Source organism: Ischnura elegans, chromosome 8 (assembly GCF_921293095.1).
Source record: "Ischnura elegans chromosome 8, ioIscEleg1.1, whole genome shotgun sequence".
Lineage (NCBI taxonomy): Eukaryota > Metazoa > Arthropoda > Insecta > Odonata > Coenagrionidae > Ischnura > Ischnura elegans.
Window position 1 is genome coordinate 116545013 of NC_060253.1, and position 24663 is coordinate 116569675.

The following is a 24663-nucleotide window of genomic DNA, read 5'->3' on the forward strand; positions in this document are numbered from 1 at the left end:
CTCACTTATTTAATTTGTCATTTCGTGAGGTGAATATACAAATACGTTGAATATACACAAAAAAACTATATCAAACTCAATTATTTAATTTTTCATTTCGAGTAAAAGCTCGTTTTGGTTACAAGAATATTCAGATCAATCTCACTTTTTAAGTTTTGCTTTGCGAGTGCTGATTTCGCGTTTGTAGAAGAAAAAACATGTAAAACTCACTTTTTTAATATTTTCATTTGAACTTATATGAAGACACTTTAATTTTTTCATTTTTAGTAGTGAATTCACGTTTGTAACAAGATTATTCATATCAAACTCACCTTTTTATTTTTTTCATTTTGAGTGGTGAATTTGTATTTGTAACAAATTCACTTTCTTAATTTTTTCATTTTGAGCGGTGAATTTGTGTTTGTAACAAGAAAAACTCTATCAAACTCACTTTTTAAAATTTTTTCTATTTGAGTAGTGAATTCGCGTTTGTTACTAATATTCTCATCAAACTCACTTTTTTTAATTTTTTCAATTCGAGAACTGAAATAGCGTTTGTAAGAAGAATATTTAGATCAAACTTACTTTCTATTTTTTTCATTTCCAGTAATGATTTCGCGTTTGTAGTAGGATATACTCCCTTTTTTAATTACTTTCGTTTTTTAAATAGAAATTGCCTTTGTTTTCACCTAAATTTTTTTCATTTCGAGTGGTCAATTAGTGTTTGTAACAAGAAAAACCATATCAAACTCACTTTTTTAATGTTTTCATTTTGAGAAGTTAATTTGCGTTTGTAATAGGAATATTCATTCAATTTCACTTTTTTAATTCTTTCAATTCGAGTGGTGTATTTGCGTTTGTAACAAAAATATTAATATCAATCTCACTTTTTTAATTTTTTCAGTTCGAGTCTTGAATTCGTGTTTATAAGAAGAACATTCATATAAAACTGAAATTTTTCATTTTATCATTTCCGGTAGAGAACTAGCGGTTATTAGGAAGAATATTCACACCAAACTAACCTTTTAATATATTTAAATTTAATTTTTTAAATGACTTTGAACGATCAATAATTTTAAATGACCTTACCCGGTCAATGACCTTGAAAAACCTTGAAGAGTGAATGACTTTGAATTACCTTCAACGGTCAATGACCTTGAATGACATTGAACGATCAATAGCCTTGAATGACCTTGAACGGTCAATGACCTTGAATGACCTTGAACGGTCAATTACCTTGCATGACCATGAAAGGTCGATGACCTTGAATGACTTTAAACGGTCGATGACCTTGAATGACCTTGAACGGTCAATGACCTTGAATGACCTTGAACGATCAATGACCTTGAATGACCTTGAACGGACAATGACCTTGAATGACATTGAACGCTCAATGACCTTGAATGACCTTGAACGGTCAATGACCTTGAATGACCTTGAACGGTCAATGACCTTGAATGACCTTGAACGGTCAATGACCTTGAATGACCTTGAACGGTCAATGACCTTGAATGACCTTGAACGATCAATGACCTTGAATAACCTTGAACGGACAATGACCTTGAATGACATTGAACGATCAATGACCTTGAATGACCTTGAAAGGTCAATGACCTTGAATGACCTTGAACGGTCAATGACCTTGAATGACCTTGAACGGTCAATGACCTTGAATGACCTTGAACGGTCAATGACCTTGAATGACCTTGAAAGGTCAATGACCTTGAATGACCTTGAAAGGTCAATGACCTTGAATGACCTTGAGCGGTCAATAGCCTTGTATGACCTAGAACGGTCAAAGACCTTGAATGACTTTGAACGGTCAATGACCTTGAATGACCTTGAAAGGTCAATGACCTTGAAAGGTCAATGACCTTGAATGACTTTGAAAGGTCAATGACCTTGAATGACCTTGAAAGGAAATGACCTTGAATGACCTTGAACGATCAATAGCCTTGAATGACCTTGAACGGTCAATGACCTTGAATGACCTTGAACGGTCAATGACCTTGAATGGTCAATGACCTTGAATGACCTTGAAAGGTCAATCACCTTGAATGACATTGAACGGTCAATGACCTTGAACGACCTTTAAAGGTCAATGACTTTGAAAACCTTGAGCGGACAACGACCTTGAATGACATTGAACGATCAATAGCCTTGAATGTCCTTGAACGGTCAATGACCTTGAATGACCTTGAACGGTCAATGACCTTGTATGACTTTGAATGACCTTGAAATCTCAATGACCTTCAACGTCTTTTTTTTATTACCTTCAGTGACCTCGCAAAGGGACAACAGATCGTAGAATATTTTAAGATATTAAAGCATTAGAAATGATACATATCACCGATATCCAACCTACCCAACCCAACCCATTATATTCATATCACAATCACTTTTTTAATTTTTTCATTTCTAGTTGGGAAATCGTGTTTGGATCAAGAATATTCATATCAAACTCATATTTTTAATTTTTCATTTCGAGTGAATATTTGCGTTTGTAACAAGAATATTCATATAAAACTCACTTTTTCAATTTTTTCAATTCGAGATGGGAAATCGTGTTTGGATCAAGAATATTCATATCAAACTCATATTTTTTATTTTTTCATTTCGAGTGAATATTTGCGTTTGTATCAAGAATATTCATATCAAACTCACGTGTTTAATTTTTCCAATTCGAGTTTTTAACTCGTGTTTGTGACAAGACTATTCATATCAAATAAAGTTTATAATTTTTACTTTTCGCGTAGTGAATTCGTGTTTCTAACAAAAATCTTAATATCAAACTCACATTTTTAATTATTTCATTTTGAGTGGTGAATTCGTATTTGTAACAAATTCACTTTCTTAATTTTTTTAAATTTCGAGGGGCGAATTTGTGTTTGTATCAAGAAAAACTCCATCAAACTCACTTTTTTTTAATGTTTTTCATTTTGAGTAGTGAATTCACTTTTGTTACAAGAATATTCTCATCAAACTCACTTTTTTTAATTTTTTCAATTCGAGAGGTGAAATTGCGTTTGTAACAAGAATATTAATATCAAACTTACTTTTTATTTTTTTTAATTTCCAGTGATGACTTCGCGTTTGTAGTAAGATATACTCACTTTTTTATTACTTTCGTTCTTAAAAATGAATTCGCCTTTGTAACAAGAATATCGAAATCACTTCTTAAATTTTTTCGTTTCGATTGGTGAATTAGCGTTTGTAACAAAAATAGTAATACCAATCTCACCTAAATTTTTTTCATTTTGAGTGGTCAATTAGTGTTTGTAACAAGAAAAACCATATCAAACTCACTTTTTTAATGTTTTCATTTTGAGAAGTGAATTTGCGTTTGTAATAGGAATATTCATTCAATTTCACTTTTTTAATTCTTTCAATTCGAGTTGTTAACTCGTGTTTGTGACAAGAGTTTATATCAAACAAACTTTTTAATTTTATATTTCGCGTGGTGAATTCGTGTTTATAACAACAATCTTAATATCAAACTCACATTTTTAATATTTTCATTGCTCGTGCAAATTCGAGTGTTTAGCAAGAATACTTATATAAAATTAATTTTTTATTTGTCATTGCGTGAGGTGAATTCGTGTTTCAAACATAAAAACTTTATCGAACTCAATTATTTAATTTTTCATTTCGAGTAAAAGTTCATTTTGGTAACAAGATTATTCAGATCAATCTCACTTTTTATGTTTTGCTTTGCGATTGCTGATTTCGCGTTTGTAGCAAGAAAAAACATGTAAAACTCAATTTTTAATATTTTCATTTGAACTCATATGAAAGCCACTTTAATTTTTTTCATTTCTAGTAGTGAATTCAAGTTTGTAACAGGAAAAACTCTATCAAATTCACTTTTTTAAATATTTTCATTTTGAGTAGTGAATTCGCGTTTGTTACAAAAATATTCTCATCAAACTCACTTTTTTTAATTTTTTCAATTCGAGAGGTGAAATTGCGTTTGTAACAAGAATATAAATATCAAACTTACTTTTTATTTGTTTCATTTCCAGTGATAACTTCGCGTTTGTAGTAAGATATTTTCACTTTTTTATTACTTTCGTTTTTAAAAATGAATTCGCATTTGTAACAAGAATATCGAAATCACTTCTTTAATTTTTTCGTTTCGAGTGGTGAATTCGCGTTTGTAACAAAATAGTTATACCAAACTCACCTTAATTTTTTTCATTTCGAGTGGTCAATTAGTGTTTGTAACAAGAAAAACCATATCAAACTCACTTTTTTAATGTTTTCATTTTGAGAAGTGAATTTGCGTTTGTAATAGGAATATTCATTCAATTTCACTTTTTAAATTCTTTTAATTAAAGTGGTGTATTTGCGTTTGTAACAAAAATATTGATATTAATCTCACTTTTATATTTTTTTCAGTTCGATTGTTGAATTCGTGTTTCTAAGAAGGACATTCATATTAAACTGAAATTTTTCATTTTATCATTTTCGGTAGAGAACTACCAGTTATTCGGAAGAATATTCATACCAAACTACCCTTTTAATGTTTTTAAATTTAATTTTTTAAATGACTTTGAACGATCAATAACCTTAAATGACCTTACCCGGTCATTTTCATCATTTTCATCATGACTTTGAAGGACCTTGAAGAGTCAATGACTTTGAATTACCTTCAACGGTCAATGACCTTGAATGACATTGAACGATCAATCGCCTTGAATTGCCTTGAACGGTCAATGACCTTGAATGACCTTGAACGGTCCATGACCTTGATTGACCATGAAAGGTCAATGACCTTGAATGACTTTCAACGGTCAATGACCTTGAATGACCTTGAAAGTTCAATGACCTTGAATGACCTTAAACGGTCAATGACGTTGAATGACCTTGAAATGTCAATGACCTGGAATGACCTTGAACGGTCAATGACCTTGAATGACCTTGAACGGTCAATGACCTTGAATGACCTTGAAAGGTCAATGACTTTGAAAACCTTGAACGGAGAATGACCTTGAATGACATTGAATGATCAATAGCCTTGGGTGACTTTGAAAGGTCAATGACCTTGAATGACCTTGAGCGGTCAATGACCTTGAATGACCATGAAAGGTAAATGACATTGAATGACTTTCAACGGTCAATGACCTTGAATGACCTTGAAAGGTCATTGACCTTGAATGACCTTGAAAGGTCATTGACCTTGAATGACCTTTAACGGTCAATGACCTTGAATGACCTTGAAATGTCAATGACCTTGAATGACCTTGAACGGTCAATGACCTTGAATGACCTTGAAAGGTCAATGACCTTAAATGACCTTGAATTGTCAATGACCTTGAATGACCTTGAACCGTCAATGACCTTGAATGACCTCGACCTTGAATGAGTCACAAGTTCAAAGTCATTCAAGGTCAATGACCTTGATTTACTTTGAACGGTCAATGACCTTGAATTACCTTGAAAGGTCAATGACTTTGAAAACCTTGAACGGACAATGACCTTGAATGACAATGAATGATCAATAGCCTTGGGTGACCTTGAAAGGTCAATGACCTTGAATGACCTTGAGCGGTCAATGACCTTGAATGACCATGAAAGGTCAATGACATTGAATGACTTTCAACGGCCAATGACCTTGAATGACCTAGAAAGGTAAATGACCTTTAATGACCTTGAATGGTCAATGACCTTGAATGACCTTGAAATGTGAATGATTTTGAATGACCTTGAGCGGTCAATAGCTTTGTATGACCTTGAACGATCAAATACCTTGAATGACCTTGAACGGTCAATGACCTTGCATGACCTTGAACGGTCAATGACCTTGAATGACCTTGAAATGTCAATGACCTTGAATGACCTTGAACGGTCAATGAACTGGAATGACCATGAAAGGCCAATGACCTTGAATGACCTTGAAATGTCAATGACCTTGAATGACCTTGAACGGTCAATGACCTTGAATGACCTTGAAAGGTCAATGACCTTGAATGACCTTGAAATGTTAATGACGTTGAATGACTTTGAACCGTCAATGACCTTGAATGACCTCGACCTTGAATGAGTCATGAGTTCAAAGTTATTCAAGGAATTGAATTGAATGACCATGAAAGGTCAATGACATTGAATGACTTTAAACGGTCAATGACCATGAATGACCTTGAACGGTCATTGACCTTGAATGACCTTGAACGGTCAATGACCTTGAATAACCTTGAACTGTCAATGACCTTGTATGACCTTGAAAGGTCTATGACCTTGAATGACCTTGAGAGGTCAATGACCTTGAATGACCTTGAAAGGTCATTGACCTTGAATGACCTTTAACGGTCAATACCTTGAATGACCTTGAAATGTCAATGATCTTGAATGACCTTGAACGGTCAATGACCTTGAATGACCTTGAAAGGTCAATGACCTTGAATGACCTTGAAAGGTCAATGACCTTAAATGACCTTGAAATGTCGATGACCTGGAATGACCTTGAACCGTCAATGACCTTGAATGACCTCGACCTTTAATGAGTCACAAGTTCAAAGTCATTCAAGGTCAATGACCTTGAATGACTTTGAACGGTCAATGACCTTGAATGACCTTGAAAGGTCAATGACTTTGAAAACCTTGAACGGACAATGCCATTGAATGACATTGAATGATCAAAAGCCTTGGGTGACCTTGAAAGGTCAATGACCTTGAATGACCTTGAGCGGTCAATGACCTTGAATGACCATGAAAGGTCAATGACATTGAATGACTTTCAACGGCCAATGACCTTGAATGACCTAGAAAGGTAAATGACCTTTAATGACCTTGAATGGTCAATGACCTTGAGTGACCTTGAAATGTCAATGATTTTGAATGACCATGAAAGGCCAATGACCTTGAATGACCTTGAAATGCAAATGACCTTGAAATGTCAATGACCTTGAATGGCCTTTAACGATAAATAGCCTTGAATGACCTTGAACGGTTAATGACCTTGAATGACCTTAAAAGGTCAATGACCTTGAATGAATTTGAACGGTAAATGACCTTGAATGACCTTGAAAGGTAAATGACTTTGAAAACCTTGAATGGGCAACGACCTTGAATGACCCTGAAAGGTCAATGACCTTGAATGACCTTAAACGGTCAATGACCTTGAAGGACCTTGAAAGATCAATGACTTTGAAAACCTTGAACGGACAATGACCTTGAATGTCAGTGAACGATCAATAGCCTTGGGTGACCTTGAACGGTTAATGACCTTGAATGACCTTGAAAGGTCAATGACCTTGAATGACCTTGAACGGTCAATGACCTTGAATGACCTTGAACGGTCAATTACCTTGAATGACCTTGAAAGGTCAATGACCTTGAATGACCTTGAAATGTAAATGACCTTTAATGACTTTTGTTCATGTCCTTCAGTGACCTTGCAAAGGGACAACAGGTCGTAGAATATTTTAAGCTATTAATGATTTGGAATTAAACTTATCACCGATATCCAACCTACCCAACCCAACCCATTATATTCATATCACACTCACTTTTTTAATTTTTTCATTTCGAGTTGGGAAATCGTGTTTGGATCAAGAATATTCTTAATTTTTTCATTTCGAGTAAATATTTGAGTTTGTAACAAGAATATTCATTTCAAACTCACTTTTTTAATTTTTTCAATTCGAGTTGTTAACTCGTGTTTGTGACAAGACTATTCATATCAAACAAACTTCTTAATTTTTACATTTCGCGTGGTCAATTCGTGTTTGTCACAAGAATCTTAATATCAAACTCACATTTTTAATTTTTTCATTTCGTGTGCAAATTCGAGTGTTTAGCAAGAATACTTATATAAAATTAATTTTTTATTTGTCACTGGGTGAGGTGAATTCGTGTTTCAAATATAAAAACTTTATCGAACTCAATTATTTAATTTATCATTTCGAGTAAAAGGTCGTTTTGGTAACAAGATTATTCAGATCAATCTCACTTTTTATGTTTTGCTTTGCGAGTGCTGATTTCGCGTTTGTAGCAAGAAAAAACATGTAAAACTCAATTTTTTATATTTTCATTTGAACTCATATGAAAGCAACTTTAATTTTGTTCATTTCTAGTTGTGAATTCGCGTTTGTTACAAGAATATTCTCATCAAACTCACTTTTTTTGAATTTTTTCAAATCGAGAGGTGAAATTGCGTTTGTAACAAGAATATTATTATCAAACTTACTTTTTATTTTTTTCATTTCCAGTGATGACTTCGCGTTTGTAGTAAGATATACTCACTTTTTTAATACTTTAATTTTTAAAAATGAATTCGCCTTTGTAACAAGAATATCGAAATCACTTCTTTAATTTTTTCGTCTCGATTGGTGAATTTGCGTTTGTAACAAAAATAGTAATACCAAACTCACCTTAATTGTTTTTTGGAGTGGTCAAATAGTGTTTCTAACAAGAAAAACCATATCAAACTCACTTTTTTAATGTTTTTATTTTGAGAATTGAATTTGCGTTTGTTATAGGAATATTCATCCAATTTCACTTTTTTAATTCTTTCAATTCGAGTGGTGTATTAGCGTTTGTAACACAAATATTCATATCAATCCTACTTTTTTTTTCATTTCGAGTGTTGAATTCGTGTTTTTAAGAATAACATTCATATAAAACTGACATTTTTCATTTTATCATTTCCGGTAGACAACTAGCGTTTATTAGTGAGAATATTCATACCAAACTAACCTTTTTATATTTTTAAATTTAATTTTTTAAATGACCTTGAACTGTCAATAACCTTGAATGACCTTACCCGTTCAACGATCTTGAAGGACCTTGAAGAGTCAATGACATTGAATTACCGTCAACGGTCAATGACCTTGAGCGACATTGAACGATCAATAGCCTTGAATGACCTTGAACGGTCAATAACTTGAATGACCTTGAACGGTCAATGACCTTGAATGACCATGAAAGGTCAATGACCTTGAATGACTTTCTACGGTCAATGACCTTGAATGACCTTTAAAGATCAATGACTTTGAAAACCTTGAACGGACAATGACCTTGAATGATATTGAACGATCAATAGCCTTGGGTGACCTTGAACGGTCAATGACCTTGAATGACCTTGAACGGTCAATAGCCTTCATTGACCTTGAATGACCTTGAACGGTCAATGACCTTGAATGACCTTGAAAGGTCAATAACCTTGAATGACCTTGAACGGTCAATGACCTTGAATGACCTTGAAAAGTCAATGGCATTGAAAACCTTGAACGGACAATGACCTTGTATGACATTCAACGATCAATAGCCTTGGGTGACCTTGAACGGTTAATAACCTTGAATGACCTTGAACGGTCAATGACCTTGAATGACCTTGAAAGGTCGATTATCTTGAATGACCTTGAAAGGTCGATGATCTTGAATGACCTTGAAAGGTCAATTACCTTGAATGACCTTGAAAGTTCAATGACCTTAAATGACCTTGAACGATCAATAGCCTTGAATGACCTTGAACGGTCAATGACCTTGAATGACCTTGAACGGTCAATGACCTTGAATGACCTTGAATGGTCAATGACCTTCAATGACTTTTGTTCATGTCCTTCAGTGACCTCGCAAAGGGACAACAGGTCGTAGAATATTTTAAGCTATTAATGCATTAGAAATGAAACTTATCACCGATATCCAACCTACCCAACCCAACGCATTATATCATATCACACTCCCTTTTTTAATTTTTTCATTTCGAGTTGGGAAATCGTGTTTGGAATAAGAATATTCATATCAAACTCATATATTTAATTTTTTCATTTCGAGTGAATATTTGCGTTTGTAATAAGAATATTCATATCAAACTCACTTTTTTAATTTTTTCAATTCGAGTTGTTAACTCGTGTTTGTGACAAGACTTCATATCAAACAAACTTTTTAATTTTTACATTTCGCGTGGTGAATTAGTGTTTATAACAAGAATCTTAAAATCAAACTTACATTTTTAATTTTTTCATTTCGTGTGCAAATTCGAGTGTTTAGCAAGAATACTTTTATAAAATTAATTTTTTATTTGTCATTGCGTGAGGTGAACTCGTGTTTCAAACATAAAAACTTTATCGAACTCAATTATTTAATTTTTCATTTCGAGTAAAAGTTCGTTTTGGTAACAAGATTATTCAGATCAATCTCACTTTTTATGTTTTGCTTTGCGAGTGCTGATTTCGCGTTTGTATCAAGAAAAAACATGTAAAACTCAATTTTTAATATTTTCATTTGAACTCATATGAAAGCCACTTTAATTTTTTTCATTTCTATTAGTGAATTCACGTTTGTAACAAGAATATTCATATCAAACTCACCTTTTTATTTTTTTCATTTTGAGTGGTGAATTCGTGTTTGTAACAAATTCACTTTCTTAATTTTTTCATTTCGAGCGGTGAATTTGTGTTTTTAACAAGAAAAACTATCAAACTCACCTTTTTAAATTTTTTCATTTTGAGTAGTGAATTCGCGTTTGTTACAAGAATATTCTCATCAAACTCACTTTTTTTAAATTTTTCAATTCGAGAGGTGAAATTGCGTTTGTAACAAGAATATTATTATCAAACTTACTTTTTATTTTTTTCATTTCCAGTGATGACTTCGCGTTTTAGTAAGATATACTCACTTTTTTATTACTTTCATTTTTAAAAATGAATTCGCCTTTGTAACAAGAATATCGAAATCACTTCTTTAATTTTTTCGTTTCGAGTGGTGAATTTGCGTTTGTAACAAAAATAGTAATACCAAACTCATCTTAATTGTTTTTTGGAGTGGTCAATTAGTGTTTCTAACAAGAAAAACCATATCAAACTCACTTTTTTAATGTTTTTATTTTGAGAAGTGAATTTGCGTTTGTAATAGGAATATTCATTCAAATTCACTTTTTTAATTCTTTCAATTCGAGTGGTGTACTAGCGTTTGTAACAAAAATATTCATATCAATCTCACTTTTTTAATTTTTTCATTTCGAGTGTTGAATTCGTGTTTGTAACAAATTCACTTTCTTAATTTTTTCATTTCGAGCGGTGAATTTGTGTTTGTAACAAGAAAATCTCTATCAAACTCACCTTTTTAAATTTTTTCATTTTGAGTAGTGAATTCGCGTTTGTTACAAGAATATTCTCATCAAACTCACTTTTTTTAATTTTTTCAATTCGAGAGGTGAAATTGCGTTTGTTACAAGAATATTAACCCATTAATGCCCAGAAGAATTTTTTCTAAAAAATTTTACTTTTTTTGCTTAAATTATGATAACACATTATACCTGATGCCGGAAAAAATATTTTTTAAAATCTCTTACATTTGCATAGAACTTAATCCTACACGTATCTTAAGATACATCTGGGCACTTAAGGGGTCAAAAATACACATTATCATTTAATTGTGTTAATGCTCGTTTTTGCTATATTATTCATTACCCATGCCTTCATCAGTAGTTTTTAATACTTGAATTTGTATTATTATGCATCAAATAATATAACTTTGAGTATTATTATAGTATTATAACGTGAACAATTTACATTTGCATTTTGAAATTTTACAGCAGTGTGATACTGTATCCGAGTTTTTTATACCGTAACCATCCCTGTACAACTGATACATCCAAGTCTCATCTAAAATATTTGAACCACCATTTTTATTCCTAATTGTTGTCCGGTAATTTGCCAGGAATTGATCACACATGTCCACTCCACCCATGTGAGAATTGTAGTCCGCGATTGGCACTTGCATTTCGGAAACAGAATAACAAACAGGAGTTTTCATTTTTTTATGTATGCTAATAGTAATCAATTCTGATATGAATAAGTTGTCAGCAAATATGTTTGTACCTGGTGGTATTTTCACTCATCCACTAGTCCTAAAAGTAGTCCTTGACCAAGATCTGTTCTCTGAAGGTTGGCTACAGCATGATAAAGGGTGACTTGATTCGAAAATATACCATAAAAATAACCATAATCTCACTCGTTTCCCTCTAATACATTGCTTGCAGCCATATCTACCATAGTAGAGGTTAATTGATTCATCCACCAAACAATATTCTCCAGCGCTTACAATTTTGAAAGTCTAGTTCAAAACCTCAAACTAAGGTTGAACTTTATATAGCCTATCCTTGCCATCATTCTTCCCATTATAATAATTATCTGCCAGATGCAGAAACCTTAACATTCCTTCAAACCTGTTCCTTCGCATCGACTGAGAAAGTATTTCGATGGTGCAGTCTGGAGATGACCTCCGATAAAGCCATCAACTAAGTAGACGGTGACCGGAGTAAGGCATTATTCCAAACACTTCATAAATCACTTCGATTTGTACGTACGAAGAATGTACCAACATTTTTAACAATTGTTCATAATATTTGTCTTGAATTTTTTCTGCTGACAGCGCTTATGTTAGAGCTATTTCAGATTTCTTTTACCTCTGCTCCATCACTAAGGTACGTCTTCTCTTCTCAGCGGTAAATGGGAGCCACTATGCTGTTTTCTTGACTTATGTAAGTAGACGAGTTCAAAATCAAATAACAATAGCAATAAAAGATCAGACATCGAACACCTAAGCAAAATATATTATTATTTAATTCATCGAAATAAAAATTGTTTAGTACAATTTAGATACCATTTGTTAACAAATGAATCAATATTTATAAGTAACCATGATTAGCCTAGTAACGAAACTTTTCTATCACAGGTATGTTGTTTCGTTGCCTAGTAACGAAACTTTTCTATCACAGGTATGTTGTTTAATTCTGTACACAATTTTTAATTTACCAATGAATTTGTACTGCACAATTGTATTCAAATTTTTGTAACCACTTAATTAATTTATTTTCTTTATTTTCTTTGTAAACATTCATTATAAATAAGAGCCCTGAGGAAGGAGAATAAATCTCCGAAACGTTGGCCAAATGTGAGTTTAATTTATCATGACCTATACTCCAAGAGCATAAACATTACATTATTGTTATAATAAGGAAGGTCAGGAGAAGAAACTTTATTCAATATTATACTTCATGAAATGGCAGGAACATAAAACTGTCTTCGATCTATCACTTACTTAGGTTTATAAAATTTTTATTTGTTCATAATTCAATAAATAGAATGAAACATACCTATAAGTCAAAACATGACTTTTTGGTGCCACAAGTGCCCAGACGTATCTTTAGATACGTCAAAACTTTATTGATTAGTTTTGTTATGAGCTTGACAGAAAAATGAATCTCTTTAAAAAGATAATATTCCTTATACATTTAAAATAAAACAGGTCAAAACTGGATTCAGATAACTCAATGGTTTATGTGAAAATTTAATTTCAGAAATTGCTATGCTATGGTTATGTGAAAATTTAATTTTCACATAACCATAGCATAGCAATTTCTGAGTAGTTCATGACCAGTCATGTGTAAGTAAGCATAACAATAGCTAATATTGGCTAAAATAATCTATATCACTTGTATACCATTTGAAGACTTTATTCTGTCATATAACGTAAAGAAATATCATTAACAACAAACCACAGAGTATTTAGTAATTTTTAAATTGTGACGTATCTAAGGTTACGTCTGGGCATAATGGGTAAATATCAAACTCACTTATTTTAATGTTTTCATTTCGTGTAACAAGAATATTAATATCAAACTTACTTTTTAATTTTTTCATTTCGAGTAGTGACTTATTAAAGATGAGAAAGTAAGATTAAACCACATAATACTCACTTTTTTAAGACTTTCGTTTTTAAAAATGAATTCGCCTTTGTAACAAGAATATCGGACCAACTTCTTTAATTTTCTCGTTTCAAGTGGAGACTTACCGCTTGTAAAAAAAACACATTCTTCATGTTATTCGATTGAATTCGGATGATAAACAAGGATTTTGAGGTCGGAGGGTCCAAAGTTGGAATTTTACCTTTTTAAAATGATACTATATATTTTCCAAAGTTGACGTTGCAATTCAATCATAGTATACAGCATGATGTTTCACGTAGAAACACCCATTTTAAAAATTATTCGATTGAAATCGGTTGATTAATAAAGATTTTGAGGTCGGAGGGTCAAAATTTGGAATTTTGCCTCATTGAAATGATTCGTTATATTTTCCAAAGTTAACGTTGCAAGTCAATTTTATTCCGCAGCATGATGCGTAGCGTAAAAACACACAGTTACAAAGTTATTCGATTGAAATCAGTTAATTAATAAGGATTAAACGGTCGTAGGGTCAAAATTTGGAATTAAGCCTTTTTGAAATGATTCAATATATTTTCCAAAGATTATGTTTCAATTCAATTATAATCCGCAACATAGTGCTTCGCGTAAGAACAAACATTTTAAAAGTTATTTGATTGAAATCGGCTGATAAATAAGGATTTTACGGTCGGAAGGTAAAATTCGGAATTTTGCCATTTTGAAATGATTCGTTATATTTTCCAAAGTTTACGTCGCAATTTGATGATATTATAAAGACTGATTATTTACGCAAAATTAAATTTTATAAAAGTTGTTCCATTAAAATCAATTGATAAATAACGATTTTACGGTCGGAGGGTCAAAATTTGGAATTTAGACTTTTTAAAATGATTCGTAATATTTTCCAAAAATTACGTCGCAATTCAATGATATAACACAGCATGTTGCTTCGCGTAAAAACACATATCTTAAAAGTTAATGTACTAAAATCGGTTCGTAAATAAGGAATTAAAGGTCGGATGGTAAAAATTTGGAATTTTGCCTTTTTGATGTGGTTCGTTTTATTTTCCAAAATTTACGTCGCAATTCAATGATATTCTACAGCATGGTTATTTACGCAAACATACAAATTGTAAAAGTTAATATATTGAAATCGGTTGACAAATAGGGATTTAACGGTCGGAGGGTCAAAATATTGAATTTTGCGTTTTTGAAATTATTCGTTATATTTTTCCAAAGTTTACGTCGCAATTCAATGATTATTCAAAAGCATGGTGCTTCAGTTAAAACCACTATTTCTAAAAGTTGACATGTCTAGTTGACATGACAAGTCTACTGACATCGGTCGATAATGAAAGATTTTACGGTCGGAGGATCAAAATTTAGAATTTTGCCTTTTTTTAAATGATTCGTTATATTCTCCAAAGTTTACGTCGCAATTCAATTATATTCCGCAGCATGATGCTTCGCGTAAAACTACACATTTAGAAAGCTGTTTGAATGAAATCAATCGATAAATATATTTTTACGGTCGGAATATATTTTTACGGATTTTACGGTCGGAGGGTCAAAATATGGAATTTTGCCTTATGAAATGGTCAGTTATATTTCCCATAGTTTACGTCGCAATTCTATTATATTGCGCAGCATGATGCGTCGCATAAACAGACACATTTTACAAGTTATTTTATTTAAATCTGTCGATAAATAAGGAATTTACGGTCGGAGGGTCAAAATTTGGAATTTTGCCTTTTTGAAATGATTCGTTATATTTTCCGAGGTTTACGTTGCAATTCAATGATCTTCTATAGCATGGTGCTTCAGTTATAAGCACATATTCCTAAAGTTATTCGATTGAAATCGGTTGATAAAAAAGGATTTTACGGTCGTAGGGTGAAAATTAGGAATTTTTCCTTTTTGAAATGATTCGTTATATTCTCCAAAGTTTACATCGCAATTCAATTGTATTCCGCAGCATGATGCTTCGCGTAAAAACACACATTTTAAAAGTTATTCGAATGAAAGCATTTGATAAATAAAGATTTAACGGTCGGAGGGTCAAAATTTCCAATTTTAGCCTTTTTGAAATGGTTCATTATATTTTCCAATTTTTACGTCGAAATTCAATGATATATCACAGCATGATGCTTCGCGTAAAAACGCATACTTTAAAGTTATTCGAATGAAATCAGTTGATAAATAAGGAATTTACGATCGTAGGGTCAACATTTGGAATTTTGCCTTTTTGAAATGGTTCGTTATATTTAAATAGTTTACGTCGCTATTCTATAATATTCCGCAGAATGATGCTCCGCGTAAACACACACATGATAAAAGTTATTCCATTGAAATTTGTTGATAAATAAGGATTTTACGCTGGTAGGGTCAAAATTTTAAATTTTGCCTTTTTGAAATGATTCGTTATATTTTCCAAAGTTTATATCGCAATTCAACGATATTCTTTAGCATGGTTATATTTGCAAAAATCCACATTATTAAAGTTATTTTATTGATATGGGTTGAAAAATACGGATTTTACGGTCGGAGGGTCAAAATTTGGAACTTCGCCTTTTTGAAATTGTTCGTAATATTTTCCAAAGTTAACGACGCAATGCAATGATATGTCAGACCATGACGCTTCGCGTAAAAACACATATTTTAAAAGTTTTTTGACTGAAATCGGTTGATAAATAAGGATTTTACGGTCGGAGAGTCAAAATATGGAATTTTGCCTTTTTGAAATGGTTCGTAATATTTGCCATAGTTTACGTCGCAATTCAAATATATTCCGCAGCATGATGCCTCGCGTACAAACACACATTTTACAAGTTATTTCATTTAAATCGGTCGATAAATAAGGATTTTACGGTTGTAGGGTCAAAATTTCGAATTTTGCCTTTTTGAAATGATTCGATTTATTTTCCAAAGTTTACGGCGCAATTCAATGATATTCTATGGCATGGTTTTTTACGCAAAAGTTATTCCATTCCATTATCAAAAGTTATTCCATTGAAATCAGTTGATAAATAAGGATTTTACAGTCGGAGGGTCAAAATTAGGAATTTTGCCTTTTTGAAATGACTCGTTTGATATTCCAAAGTTTACGTCGCAATGCAATATTATTCTACTGCATTGTTATTTACGCAAAAATACACATTATAAAATTTATTACATTGAAATCAGTTGATACCTAAGGAATTTACGGTCGTAAGGTACAAATTTGGAATTTTGCCTTTTTTAAATGTTTCGTTATATTTTCCAAAGTTTACGTCGCAATACAATAATCTTATATAGGATGGTGTTTTAGTTCAAAGCACACATTTAAAAAGTTATTTGATTGAAATCTGTTGATAAATACGGATTTAACGGTCGGAGGGTCATGATTTGAAATTTTGCCTTTTGGTTATGATTCCTTATATTTTCCAATGTTTACGTCGCAAAACAATGATCTTTTATAACATGGTGTTTCAGTTAAAATGACACATTTTAATAGTTATTTGATTGAAATCGGTTGATAAGCAAGGATTTTACGGTCGGTGGGACAAAATTTGGAATTTTGCCTTCAAGAAATGGTTCGTTATATTTTCCAAAGATTACGTCGCAATTCAATTATATTCCGCAGCAAGGTGCTTCGCGTAAAAACGCATATATAAAAGGTTATTTGATAGACTTCGGTTGATAAATAAGGAATTTACGGTCGGAGGGTCAAAATTTGGAATTCTGCCTTTTTGAAATGATTCGTTATATTTTCCAAAGTTTTCGTCGCAATTCAATTATATTCCGCAGCATGATGCTTGGCGTAAAAAAACACATTCTAAATATAATTCGATTGAAATCAGTTGATAAATAAGGATTTAACGGTCGGAGGGTTCATATTTGGAATTTTGCCTTTTTGAAATGATTCGTTATATTTTCCAAAGATGACGTTGCAATTCAATTATATTTGGCAGGATGATGCTTCGCGTAATCACACATTTTAAAAGTTTTTCGATTGAAATCGGTTGATAAATAAGGATTTTACGGTCGGAGGTTCAGAATTTGGAATTTTGCCTTATTGAAATGATTCGTTATATTCTCCAAAGTTTACGTAGCAATTCAATTATATTTGGCAGCATGATGCTTCGCGTAAAACCACACATTTTTTAAGATATAAGAATAAAATCAGTTGATAAATAAGGATTTTACATTCGGAAGGTTCCTTTTTGGAATTTTGCCTTTTTGAAATGATTCGTTATATTCGTTGCCAAGTTTACGTCGCAATACAATGATCATGTATAGCATGGTGTTCTTTAATTAAAAGCACACATTTAAAAAGTTATTTGATTGAAATCGGTTGATAAATACGGATTTTACGGTCGGAGGGTCAAGATTTGGAATTTTGCCTTTTTGAAATGATTGGGTATTTTTTCCAAAATTTACGTCGTAATACACTGATATTCTACAGCATGGTTATTTATGCAAAAATACACAATAAAAACGTTATTCCATTAAAATCGGTAGATAATTAAGGATTTTACGGTCGTAGGGTCAAAATTTAGAATTTTGCCTTTTTGAAATGATTCGTTTTATTTTCCAAATTTTACATCGAAATTCAATGATATTATAAAGCATGGTTATTTACGCAAAAATACACATTATTAAAGTTATTTCATTAAAATTGGTTGATAAATAAGGATTTTACGGTCGGAGGGTAAAATTTGGAATTTTGCCTTTTTGAAATGGTTCGATATATTTTCCATAGTTTACGTCGCAATTCAAATATGTTCCGCAGTATGATGCTTCGCGTAAAAACACACATTATAAAAGTTATTCCATTGAAATCTGACGATAAATAAGGTTTTTACGGTCGTAGGGTCAAAATATTAAATTTTGCCTTTTTGAAATGATTCGTTAAATTTCCGAAGTTTACATCGCAATTCAATGATATTTTTAAGCATGGTTATTTACGCAATACTACACATTTTAAAAGTAGTTGCATTGCTATCAGTTGATAAATAGTGATTTAACGGTCGCAGGGTCAAAATATTGAAATTTGCCTTTTTGAAATGATTCGTTATATTATCCAAACTTAACGTCGCAATTCAATGATCTTCTAAAGCATGGTGCTTTAATTAAATCACACATACTTAAAGTTATTTGATTAAAATCGGTAGATAAATAAGGATTTTGCGGTCCGAGGGTCAAAATTTGGAATTTTGCATTTTTGAAATTATTCGTTATATTTTCCAAAGATTACGTTGCAATTCAATTATATTCCGCAGCATAGTGCTTTGCGTAAACGCACACATTTAAAAGTTTTTCGACTGAAATCGGTTGATAAATAAGGAATTTACGGTCGGAGGGTCAAAATTTACAATTTCACTTTTTTGAAATGGTTCGTTATATTTTCCATAGTTTACGACGAAATTCAATTATATTCCGCAGCATGATGCTTCGCGTAAACACACACATTTTAAAAATTATTTCATTGAAATCGGTCGATAAATAAGCATTTTTTGGTCGGAGGGTCAAAATTTGGAATTTTGCCTTTTTGAAATGATTGGTTATTTTTTCCAAAGTTTACGTCGTAATTCACTGATATTCTACATCATGGTTATTTACGCAAAAATAGACATTTAAAAAGTTATTTATTTGCGTAAACGCACACATTTAAAATTTTTCGACTGAAATCGGTTGATAAATAAGGAATTTACGGTCGGAGGGTCAAAATTTACAATTTCACTATTTTGAAATGGTTCGTTATATTTTCCATAGTTTACGACGCAATTCAATTATATTCCGCAGCATGTGGCTTCGCGTAAACACACACATTTTAAAAATTATTTCATTGAAATCGGTCGATAAATAAGGATTTTTTGGTCGGAGGGTCAAAATTTGGAATTTTGCCTTTTTGAAATGATTGGTAGTTTTTTCCAAAGTTTACGTCGTAATACACTGATATTCTACATCATGGTTATTTACGCAAAAATACACATTTAAAAAGTTATTTATTTGCGTAAACGCACACAATTAAAATTTTTCGACTGAAATCGGTTGATAAATAAGGAATTTACGGTCGGAGGGTCAAAATTTACAATTTCACTTTTTTGAAATGGTTCGTTATATTTTCCATTGTTTACGACGCAATTCAATTATATTCCGCAGCATGATGCTTCGCGTAAACACACACATTTTAAAAATTATTTCATTGAAATCGGTCGATAAATAAGGATTTTTTGGTCGGAGGGTCAAAATTTGGAATTTTGCCTTTTTGAAATGATTGTGTAAGGGTGTCGCTTGCCGTCTTGTGTCAGCTCGGTTCCGCTCTGGGGTAATGGAAGAATCGCAGAGTCACGTTCGAGTGATGGGTCCAGTATCTGAAACTCATAACACGTTGCAACCTCTTGCGTGGGATCCATCCTCGTGCATGACTCTGACACCCTACTCCGATTAACAACTTGCTCTCGCGTGGGAATTGGTCTCCGCGTATTCCTCCAACACTTTATGCCGTAACACGTTGCAGTATCTTGGCGTGGGAAGGCATATGATGTGCATGATCTTGCGGCCTTTTCCAGCCAATAGGAGGACGCCGAGAGGGGCACGGGACGGACGCGACACGGAAGGAAGCCTCTTGGAGGGAATAGACACAGGGAGTCTTACGCGGTATCTCGAAGGGAGAGTTTGTAACTGTGCTCTGAATTAAACGTGTGGAAACAGACTTGTCAACTCATTCTGCCTTCTACGAACCTGGCCCTTCCTATAAGCTTAGTGCTTACATGTGGTGTTGAGAAGTGGGATCTCCCGAAGGGCAGTAGTTGCAGACGTGAAAAGGTGAGTGACAATGTCGAATCGTGTTAGTCTATCGGGTCGAGAAATGGAGCTCCAACAGGCCGTGGATGAGCTATGTGCGCAGCTACGGGCCCTCAAAGAAGAAAACGCCAGTTATAGAGCCCGTACAACTGATGTGGCTGGGACAGGGGAAAGCTCTAGGAAGTCCTACTCGATGTTATCGGCAATAGACAGTTTTTCGGGAGCCACGGGTGAAAACATTGAAGCGTTCCTCTCGCAAGTAGAACAGGTGGGAAGGCTGGGAGGGTGGGATGATGAAGACAGGCTAAGCGCGGTCACACTTCGCGCGCGCGGTGGGGCCGCGGATCTCCTGAGGGCGAAGGCAAGAGCGGGTGATGCCTTGACCTACCCCGAAGCAAAGAAGGTGCTGTTGGAGAGGTACCAGGGGGTGAAGAATAGGAGATTCTACAGGGAGATGTTGGCGAACATACAAATGGGCCCGGCGGAGCAGATAGAGGAGTTCGCGGATCGTATCCGCGAAATAAATAGTCATACATGGAAGGAAGAGGAAGATTCCGCCGCAGCGGCAGCTCGTCGTGCGGAGGCTGATGAGAGAGCTTTAGACGCCTTCCTAAATGGCCTTCCTGGTAGGGTGGGGGAGCACACGCGCCTCTCCATGCCAGAGACTTTCGACGCTGCTATATCCGCAGCCGTGCGCGTGCGGGAAGCTGAGCGGAGGATCCGACCGGTGAAGGAGGGGCGAGAGGAGAGGAGCGTTTTCGCGGTCCGTGATGGAGCTTGTCACGCGTGTGGCCGCCTTGGGCATTTTGCAAGGGACTGTAAACAGCGGGGCAGAATGCAGTGTTTTAATTGCGGGAAGGAAGGACACTGGGCTAAAAGCTGTCGGGCGCGAGGGCGAAGTAGTTTCAGCCAGCGTTCTGAGATGCCGTTAAACGGCTCCGGGGCCGAGCAAGTCGCCCGCAACGGCCCCAATTAAGGATCGTACTCCCATGTGTGCACCGCGAGGGGAATGTGAAAGATTTGGCGGTGACTGTGACGTGTGGAGGCATGCGGCGACGAATGTTGGTTGATACAGGGGCGCAAGTGAGCCTTTTAACTAAAAAGTGCTGTGGGGACCGAACACCGAAGAGGTCTCAGTTCAGGATAAAAGGACTGAATGGAGGGCTTATTTGGAACTTCGGAGAAGTGGTAGTACCGCTAGTTGTCGGTAATAAAGTGTATAACCTAAAGGCTCAGGTTGTAGATAATTTGGGGGGCCATGAGGGAATTTTAGGAATAGACTTCCTCCGCGAAAATGGAGCGATAATTGACGTGAGTAGAGGTGAACTGACAATTGACGGACGCGTAATTTGTCTAACCGAAAGTGGAAGTAAAGAGCACGCGGAGACCCCACCGCGGCCGAGGGAGGCTGGCGAAGCGACCACTTCCGCGATGACGGACAGCGAACCGCAGGGAGCGTGCCCGGCCGTTATGGAGATAAGGACGGAGGGCGTGGCTGACCGAGCGTGGATAAGCGGAGCCGCGGACATCACGGAGGAGAGACCGAGGGACGCAACGACGAGGTCCACGGCGAAGGAGCTGGGAGATGCGGGGAGGAAATGGCGCCGCCCACGGGTGAATATGCCGGTACGTCTTGTGTCGGCAGAGATGATCCCAGCTCGGAGCGTCCGTCTCGTGACTCTTCCCCTTGGTAGCGGCTGGAGAGAGGGCCATGAGTGCATGGTGGAGTCAGCGCTGGAATTGGACGATTGCTGGGTGGCCAGGTGTGTTTGTAAGGTGGATGAGGAAGGGGGTGCTAAGATCCAAGTAAGTAACTTTGGAATGATAGATGTAACTTTGAGTAAGGGTACAGTGATCGCAATAGTGAGTGAATTGGAGGATGATGTGAATAATGGGTGGGACAAAAGTGGAGTGCGAGGGACCGGGATTGACAGGGACGCGAATATTTCCGTGTGCAAGGCGGGTGAGGATGATTTTAATGACGAGATCGCAAGGAAGTTGTCTCATCTAGACGCGGAGGAACAATCGGTATTGCAGCTTTTAATCGGAAGGTATAGTCAATTGTTCTCACCATCGGGCACACCCCCAGCCACACATTTGGTAGAACACCACATTCCCACTGGTGATGCTAGGCCCATTTACAGGAGACCCTACCGAACCCCTCATCATTTGAAGCCATTGATAGACAATTTTGTGAAGGAACAATTGGAGGGGGGAATAATAGTGCCAAGTCATAGCCCCTGGGCCTCGCCCGTTGTGATTGTTCCGAAAAAATCTGAGGACGGAGAGCCGAAGTACCGGTTTTGCATAGATTTTCGCGCGTTAAATGCGATAACAAAACCTGACGTATACCCCTTACCCAACATTACTGAAACACTAGACTATTTGGGGGGATGCAGATATTTCACTACACTTGATTTAACTGCGGGTTACCACCAAATCCCGATGGCTTCCGACTCGCGTGAGAAAACCGCCTTCATCGTGCATAATGGGCTGTATGAATACCTCCGAATGCCCTTCGGTCTTAGAAACGCCCCTAGCGTTTTCCAACGGTTTATGGATGGAGTTTTTAGGGGGATGGCTCCCACGGAATGCCTGGTGTATCTCGATGATGTCATCGTCTTTAGCGGCTCAATAAAGGAACACGCTTCGCGCTTAGAAAGAGTATTCGAGAGGCTAGAAAAGGCAGGGTTGTCCCTAAAACTATCTAAATGTCACTTTGCCTCATCACAAGTGAACTATTTGGGACACATAATTAGTGCAGAAGGTATTCTCCCGGACCCTAGCAAGATTTCAGCGGTTAAGGAATTCCCTACTCCGAAAAATGTGAAGGAGATACAATCCTTTTTGGGCCTCACGAATTATTACCGTCGGTTCATCGAAAACTATGCAGTTATAGCCCGACCCCTTACGTCGCTATTGAAAAAGGGTAGCGCATTCGTTTGGACTCCCGAGTGCGATCAAGCAGTGGAAGATTTAAAAACAGCTCTTACGAGTAGTCCCGTATTGGTATACCCAGATTTTTCCTTGCCATTTACTATATCAACAGACGCTAGTAATTTTGCAGTAGGTGCCATCCTGTCCCAAGTGATCAACGGCGAGGAACACCCGGTAGCATTTGCCTCACGGCAGCTTAAGAAACCGGAGCTGAATTATACCACAACAGAGAAGGAATTGGTCGGAATAACTTGGGCTGTCAATCAGTTTAGACATTATGTGCTGGGACGAAAATTTACTATTGTGACGGACCACGCAGCACTAACATGGCTATTCAATTTAAAGGATCCTAATAGTCGATTGATGAGGTGGACATTAAAACTGGGTGAATATGATTACCAGGTGGTGCACAGATCGGGTAAAACCCATGCAAATGCTGACGCGCTGAGTAGAAAAGTTGGCTTCGTATCGGCCGAGGAAATAATTAATTTTGGAGAAGAACAGAAACGAGACCCAGAATGCATAAAGTGGGCTAATGAAAATGATTTTGTTGTGATTGACGGCATTATTTGTAAAAGACACAAAGGGGGAAATAAGATAGTGGTGCCACGAAACTGCAGGGAGGGAGTGTTACGCCAGTGTCATGATCACATTCTTTCGGGCCATCTTGGAGTACACGCAACTACGAGTAGAGTCAGAAGGGACTATTGGTGGCCCACGATTCTGGGGGATATCAAGGAGTATGTAAAGAGTTGTATAGCTTGTAGTCAGCGAAGCCCCTACGGCAAGTGCAAACCCCCTTTGCAGGCGCTACCCGCGGCGAAAAAAACACTTCAAGTTCATATTTGCATTGAACACTATGGTAATAATCACTCTTACAGAACTCTGCAGAACCTATATATGTTAGAAATAGATAGGTAGACCAATAAACACACCCAATATTCCATCCACAAAATTCAGCCCACAAATTGAGATACATTTAACTATTAAAATACTACCCACAAAATGTACTGTTCATAAAATACATAGTTACGCAAATTATAAAGTTTATGCAGCAAACACCCTCTAAAATTGACTACTAATGATATAAGAATTAAAAAGTTCATGTTCCTATTGAAAATTCCAACTAACAAAAATACACATTTCAGTTCATTTTTTCACTAAGCACTATGGTAACAATTACTCTTCCTGCAGAGCCCATATATGATAGAAATAGATAGAATAAAAACAGACCACAGGCTAACTTCCCACTTGCTCTACTGGCCCTGCACCCACCTCCTCTCCGG